At 38.9% G+C, this 7,806-nt stretch overlaps 2 protein-coding genes across 5 annotated transcripts in view; both read left to right on the top strand.

The window, feature by feature from the left end:
* Positions 1-7,806, top strand: part of LOC118527529 (ATP-dependent DNA helicase Q1-like) — a 336,638-nt gene that overhangs the window by 64,809 nt on the left and 264,023 nt on the right. The gene's annotated exons all lie outside the window — the stretch shown is intronic.
* LOC144382351 (cationic amino acid transporter 3-like) overlaps positions 1-7,806 on the top strand; it is a 100,420-nt gene that overhangs the window by 64,778 nt on the left and 27,836 nt on the right. The window contains exon 1 of one of the 3 annotated variants that reach the window (XM_078075730.1): positions 7,442-7,553. The exons of the other annotated variants lie outside the window; for them this stretch is intronic. The gene's annotated coding sequence lies outside the window, so the exon portion shown is untranslated. Of the gene's footprint in view, positions 1-7,441; positions 7,554-7,806 lie in introns of those variants that run through there. 3 annotated transcript variants of the gene reach the window in all.

Raw genomic sequence — 7,806 nt, 5'->3', positions numbered from 1 at the left:
CGGACCATTATTTTACACCATACAGAAAAATTAATTCAAAATGAATTAAGGACTTGAATATAAGATGTGAAACCATAAAACTCCTAGAAGAAAACATAAGCAGTAAGCTCTTTGACACCAGTCTTAGCAATATTTTTTGAACCATTTTCCTCAGGCAAGGTAAAACAAAAAGCTAAAAAGCTAAAACAAACAAATGAAATCACATCAAACTAAAAAGGTTTTGCAGGAGAAGGAAACCATCAACAAAACAAAAAGACAACCTACTGAATGGGAGAGGATATTTGCAAATCATACATCCAGTAACAGGTTAATAACCAAAAAATATATTTTAAAAACTTATACAACTTAATTTAAAAAACCCAATTAAAAAATGGGCAGAATTTGAATAGACATTTTTCCAAAAAAGACATACAGATGGCCAACAGACATACGGAAACGTTCACAATCACAAATCATGGAAATCAAAACTACAATGAGATACCACCTCACACCCGTCAGAAATAACAAGTGTCAGTGAGGATGTTGAGAAAAAGGAATCATTATGCACCATGGGTGGGAATGTAAATTGGTGCCGCCACCATGGAAAACAGTGTGGAGGGTCCTCAAAAAATTAAAAATATAACTACCATATAATCCAGCAATTCCACTTCTGTGTATTTACCCGAAGAAAACACGAACAGCAATTCAAAGAGATATATGCATTCCTATGTTCACTGCAACATTCTTTGCAATAGCCAACCTAGAGAAATAACCTAAGTGTCCACTGATAGATGAATGGATAAAGATGTGGTATGTATATATTCAATGAAAATATTAAGCCATAAGATAAATGAAATCTTGCCATTCATCACAACATGAACGGACCTAGAGAAATAGGTCAGAAAAAGATAAATACTGTACGATTTCAGTATTTGTGGAATCTGAAAAACAAAACAAACAAAACAGCCTCACAGATAAAGGAAACAAACTACTGGTTACCAGAGTGGAATGGGGTTAGGGGCGGAGCAGGTGAAATAGGCTAAAGAGATTAAGAGGAACAAACTTCCAGTTATAAAATACATAAGCCAGAGGGATGTAATGTACAGCATAGGGAATACAGTCAATAATACTGCAATAACCTTGTACGGTGATGGATGGTAACTATGCCTACTGAGGTGATCATTTCATAATGCATAAAAATATCCAATCATTATCATGTACATCTCAGAGAATACTGTATGTCCATACTTCAATTAAGACAAAAAAAAATGAGCACCTTCAATTCACCTATACATCCTTAAAACCCACCAGATTCTTTTTACATCACCTTATTTGAGCTTTCTGTAATACTTGATAATATTACCACTCTCTCCACCTTTCTTTTCTGTATATATTCTGTAATTTATTTCCTCACTTTCTCTTTTCATTGCTACACCTAGCCCTCAAAACGTTTTTTTAAGTAATCTCTCTGTCCAAAATGGAGCTTGAACTCACCACCCCAAGACCAAGAGTCGCATGCTCTATGAACTGAGCCAGCCAGGCACCCCTCAAAACTTCTTTGTACTACCAAAATCACCTTTCAATTAGCCATCCAGTCTCATTTTAACCAGTGCCCCTGCCTCAAACACACTGCAACTAATCATCTTTCAAAATGTATTATTTGACCATGTTAGGCCACTGCTCAAGATCATCTCATTACTTGTAAGTTCTTGTTAAATTCTTAGCAAGACTTATGAGACCCATTATTATCTGGTCTCTGCCAACCTTCCTACCTTCATCTCTGGTCACCTCCCCCAAACACCATGTTCTTTAAGCTTCGCTGCTCTCAGGTAATGCCATGCTTTTCCACATGAGATAATATCCTTGCCTTCCTTTGGCATGTCTGGCTTTTCCTGTCTACCTGGTGAACTTTTACTTTCTTCCATACTGAGACAAAAGGATACCTTACCTCTAATTTACACCCTACCAATTCCACAGGCACCCCTAAGCTGGCAAACACACTGATGAAATGATTTATTTACATGTCTCTTCCATTAGACTGTGAGTCCCTATAAAGGAAGTACATTGCTCTATTTATAATGGACTAACCAGCCCTTAGCACAGTACCTGGATCACAGTTGTTTATTTGGTGAAAAAATGGAAAATACACAACTAAAGATGAGAAGTTTGAAACATCTCTTGAATTTCTTGCACGACTTCTGTGACTTCAATGATTGCTTATATTTACTCTATATCAAGGAAACAGTCCTTTTTGGAATGTATATAGGTATATATTTGGTCTGATTATTCACTAGAATCAGAAAAGCACTCCCCAGCTACATTTAATCTCTTGCTGGTTTTTTTACAAAACATTACTAGAAATGAAATCTCTTCTAGGAATTCAAAGTATAGGAAACAACGTAAAGGTTTATCAATTATTTACGATGAACTGAGGACCTGGCTTCTACGTAGAAGCTGAATTCAATCAGCTAATTAAAAAAGGAGGCTGAATTTTCTGACCAAGTACTTACTAGTTTTAAGCCCTGTTGCTGCTCTGACATAACTAGGACCAGAGTCTGGTTCGGTCAGCTTTGGGGTTCCCCCCTCAAAACCTTGCTCCCATCTCCTCCCTGTGCCTAAGGCGAAGCTTGAGAGGTACTAAGAACTTCATTCAAGGGCCACCACGCAGTCTCTTAATATCTGAAAGCAAGAATGAGTGCGAGGAAAAGGAAGCGGCTAACGAGGGATCTGGAAGGACACGGGGAGGGGCGGGAGGGTGCTCTGAACGCCACCGCCTCCGGGGTCGGAGAAGCCAGCCTCCCTGCTCAGCACAGGGACAGCCGCGATGCCACCGCCGACCACCGCAAACTTCCCTGCCACCGAGGGAGGGCGCGCTGCCTCTATGCTTTCCGACTCCTAGTGCTTTACTGACAACCAGGGCGTGAGCCACGGGAGCTTGGACCCTGGGAGCGGAAGTCAAACTGGGCGGCCACTTCCGGTGCCGGTGCCTGAGCTCGAGAACCTGAGCTACGGGTGCCCAGCAGCTCATACTTAATGTGCTTGCGTTTGCGCTTCAGATTGTGATTTAGAAGCACAAAGACGTCTCTTTGATTCCAGGGTTTTGTTTTACTGCCACTACACCTGAGTGTGTTTTTGGCACGTAGATTTGATAAAGAGAAGACAAGCAAAACAAAAACAAAGTAAAGAGGATGGGTCGCCAAGAGAAGCTTGGTAAATTGTCTAAACACAGGACAGAGCATTCTCAGAATAAATGAACTGCCCCGAAGTTTTCACTACTCATTCTTGCGAGAAATTTGACGTAGGCCTAGCTTTTAAACTCTTACGCCAGAGGCAATATCATCCTTCCCTACCTTTTGCCTAGCAATCCAAGATTTTATATTTTGGAAGCACATTTCATCATAATGTAGAAAAGCAATACTACTGAATTATTCTCTGAGAAATTATTTCCATTTCCATTTACTGCCCAGAAGTCCCCTAGAGCTTTGGATTCATTTTCCAGGGTCAAGATCCTCCTATACATTATGAAAGCTACCCCTTTAGGGAGGGCAAGGAGAACAGACTGGAACTCAAGCTCCCAGAGAAATGGAGAAAGGCCATTGGACTGGAATTATTGTTTAATTACATCAGTGTTTAAGTATTTCCCATTTTAGTGTGTAAGGCAACATTTTAACATCAACTACATTGAAAGTAAGAGAAATTCAGATTTTCTGATAAATAAATAAAATATTTCCCGCGTCTAGTTATTATAACACTTTGTATTTATACTTTTTGTTTATTGAAATCCCTTGTAGTTCCTGTAAAATAAATGAAGGTATAAAAAAGGTAAAGCATATTTTCTTCCAAATCAATAAAAGACTAAATTATGGTATCAAATGGATGTGGCTAATTTATTTTAGTTGACATAAAATACTGACATTAGAAATAGGTATTATGCTAAGTGGAATAAGTCGATCAGAGAAAGACAATCATCATATGGTTTCATTCATATGTGGAATATAAGAAATAGTGCAGAGGATCAGGGGAAGGGAGGGAAAACTGAATGGGAAGAAATCAGACAGGGAGCCAAACCATGAGAGACTCTTGACTCCAGGAAACAAACTGAGGGTTGTGGAAAGGGAGGTGGGTCCAGGGATGGGGAAACTGGGTGACGGGCATTAAGGAGGGCACTTGATGTGGTGAGCACTGGGTGTTATATGCAACTAATGAACCATTGAACACTACAACAAAAACTAATGATGTACTAGATGTTGGCTAATTGAATTTAAATTAAAAAAAAGAAATAGGTTGTATCAAAGAATTTTATCTGTTTTAAAAAGAAAAAAAATATGTTGTTTCAAATAATACTGCAAATACTGCATTATCTTATCCATTAATTTTTTTAAGTTCACATTAACCTGAGACAGATTTATATGAAAGTTTAAATTTCTCCCTTTGGTCTTGAAAATACTTTCTGGTTTACATGAAACGTTAAAATTCCAGCTGTCCAAATCACCTTCAATCAAATCATATTTGGCAGCAACAACGATTCACATTGAACATGCCAACTCAAACACATTAAGCTAAAGGTGAAAAGAAATGCGCATTTTGCCATTAGACTTGGGGGACACAAGTTTAACCAATTTCTGGTTTGGTTCAGGTGAGGTCATTTATTGTAGGGTTACATTTTTTTTTAGATTATTTATTTATTTTAGAGGCAGGGAGGGGCAGACAGAGAGGGAGAGAGAGAATCCTCAAGTCTACTTCCCGCTGAGCAGGGAGCCTGACCTGGGGCTTGATCCCAGGACTCTGAGATCATGACCTCAGCTGAAATCAGGAGTTGGCCACTTGGCTGACTGAGCCACCCAGGCGCCCCTCCCTGTATGGGTCACATTTTGAAGAACAGCTGTTTAAAAAAATACTTGTAAAACAACAAAAACAAAAAGTTGTTATTATTGTGGCTATGAAATTGCATTCACAAAAGGAAAAGTTTTTCCTCAGAAAGATGAAACACTTGTTTAAAGACACATATCAGCTGGCTGTGCAATGATTCACTTTTTGACATGTTTGAAGTAATCTAATGTATTACCAGTTATGGAACAGTTACAGTGTCTGGTGTTTGTAGAGAATTGGACACCCATTTATTTCCTTCTTTCTTTAGCTCCACCCATCTGCCCCAGGAACCTACACTATCTTTATATATATATATAAAGATATTATATATATATATATCAATGCTCCATTTGAGAAGGAATATTAATGTCAATTATCAGATGGCATGACTTACAGAATCATAATGTAATGATCTTCCTCACATTAAAAGATAATTTAAAAATGTGTCAAAATATTATACAAACCTAATCATATTGCAAAACATAAATAACTCCTTTAACGATATTCCTATTTCCTTTTACATCTCTAGGTCCTTTTGTTCTCTGTCCTATGATGATCTACTTGCTTTTGCCTGCCCCTAAATGCACTCGTTTCTCAAAACTCTATCGTCTGTGAAGTTCTCTTCCCTTTCTCTACTACCTTTACAACACCTCTGCTCCTTGTTGCCTATTGAATATACGTCTTCCCTTCTTTTTTTACTAACAGAATCCTAATTTTGTTTAAATAAACAATGTGCTACCTAAAAATATCTGTCTTTCCATACCCTTTTGTTGCTGAGGTAGCCCAGTGATAGTGTTCTGGCCACCGAGTAAGTAGAAATCAGCCAGGGTTTTAGGAAACTTTGTCCTCCTGATACAAGTACTGCTAGTTCTTTCTTTTCTTTCTCCTTCTTCCTGTCTGGAATGTGGATGTGAGATTAGGGGTAGAGCAACCATCTTGCAACCATGAGATCAGAAGTATGAAGATGAAGATATATTTGCTAATGATGTGCAGGGGAGAGATGGAAAGACCCTTCTCTAAGACTTAATTGAGACCCTTTTAAGACTCTGGATTGCCTACCTCCAGGCCTCTTGTTGCCTGAGACAAATAAATCTCTGTATGTTTAAGCCACTACTAGTTTTCTGTGCTTATTGCTGAAAATAATCCTAACCTAGCCCCCTTATATTTTATTTATTACCTAAGGACAAAAACATTTGATTCACTCCTGTTGTATCTTCAAGCTGTATTTATTCCTATTGCTTATCTTGGATTTCCTTTCAGGGTGCTGTTTGTACAGAACTGAAGGGAATATTTTATATCATTTGCAAAGTCAAACAAATCACTTTTATTTCAAAGGAATTCAATGATTTATTGTGGCATCTCTCACTGTGATTTATCTGCAACATTTTGCTGTAGGCATGATGTGATTCATAATTTGGGGACCTTGCTGATAGTTGATTTCCTTATCTGATTGAGATATCAAATAGTTGTATTTGATATATAGTGTTTATGTTATAGAAGTATAAATATAAATATAACTGTTTCCAAGTCAATGGCTTTGTTTTCCTCCCAATTGTCATGGATTCTATTTAATAATTTAAAGTAGCAAATTTCTAAGTCTGAATATATTTCTTCAGTTTCATAAAAGTTTGTATTAATCATTATTAGCCAAATATGCTCAATAAGCACAATAATTTTTACTTTTGTAATGAAAAACGTTATGAAGTGAATTAAGAGAAGTACATTGAGGTTATACAAATGCAAATCAGCATGATCATTCTAATGTCATTTAAAAGTTTAAAAATCACTAGACTTTCACTGATTTATTCATTTAACAAATATTTACTGAGCATCTGCTATGAGCCAGACATTGTTTCAGGCCCCTGGGATATATCTGTGAATAAAACAAGCAAAGATTTCTGTCCTACCAGGGAAAGACAGACAATAAAAAAATAATATAAAGTTGTCCATTTAAAAGTGCTAAGTGCATGGAGAACAGAACAGGAAAAGTGGGATCAATATGTGTGGAGGTGTGCCTTTACAATTTTCATTAAAGTCAATAGGGCAGTCTCATTGAAAAGATGATATTTGAGCTAAGACATGAAGGCAGTGAAAAAGCCATGCGGATGTCTGGGAGAAGAGCATTATAAGTGATGGGGCAAGGACAAGGTGGTGGGCAGTAAGGGCAAAGGCCCTGAAATGGGAACATATCTGGCATGAACAAGGCATTGCCAGAAGGCCAATCTGGCTGGAGCAGAGCCCTGAGAGGGAAAGAGTAAGAGAGAATCAGCAAAAGGGTGGACAGATTAAGTAGATGTTTGTAGGCCATGTGAGAACTTTGGCATATTTAATGAACTGAAGAGTCATAGCATTGCTTTGAACACAAGAGTGACATGCTCTGAAGGCAAGGTCAAAAGCAGAGAGACAAAATGCAGCAGGTGAGAGGAAATGGTGGCTTGCACCACTTCCTTTCTACTTTCACATCCTTCCCAGGCCCCTTCTGCCCTTTGGTCCCAACTCCCTGAGGCCCAGCCTTGTTAGTGCTCACACTCTTGAGGCCCCTCCTCCATGAGGACCTTGCCTCCCCAGGGCCTCAACTCCCTGAGGGCACCGTGTCAGCACCACTCCTTGTGCTGACTCTGCTTGGCCAAGTTCCTTCCCTCTCCCTGGGTTTGACTTAAACTTTCTTCCTAAGTGTTTTTCCTCTGAGGCAGAAAAAGCCCACGGTAAGTGATTTCTCCTGTTTATAGAGTTGGCAGGAAAACTGAGACAGAGCCAGGGAGGAAGAAGGCTGGGCTAGGAAAGCCATTGGCTATAGAAGCTGTGTAGGGTTGGAGCAGAGGGTATTTCATGGCACCAGAGCTAGACTTTGGTTTGGGGGGTGTAGACCAGCACCTTGGGAGTTTGGGAAGGGCAGGTAGGTTTGCTGGGGTCAGAGTGATGTGGAGGTCTACACTCTGTTCTCTTCCAGACCAGAAA

The sequence above is a fragment of the Halichoerus grypus genome, chromosome 6, assembly GCF_964656455.1.
Source record: "Halichoerus grypus chromosome 6, mHalGry1.hap1.1, whole genome shotgun sequence".
Classification (NCBI taxonomy): domain Eukaryota; kingdom Metazoa; phylum Chordata; class Mammalia; order Carnivora; family Phocidae; genus Halichoerus; species Halichoerus grypus.
Note: the sequence above shows the minus strand (reverse complement) of the source record. Positions and strands in the feature narration are given on the sequence as shown.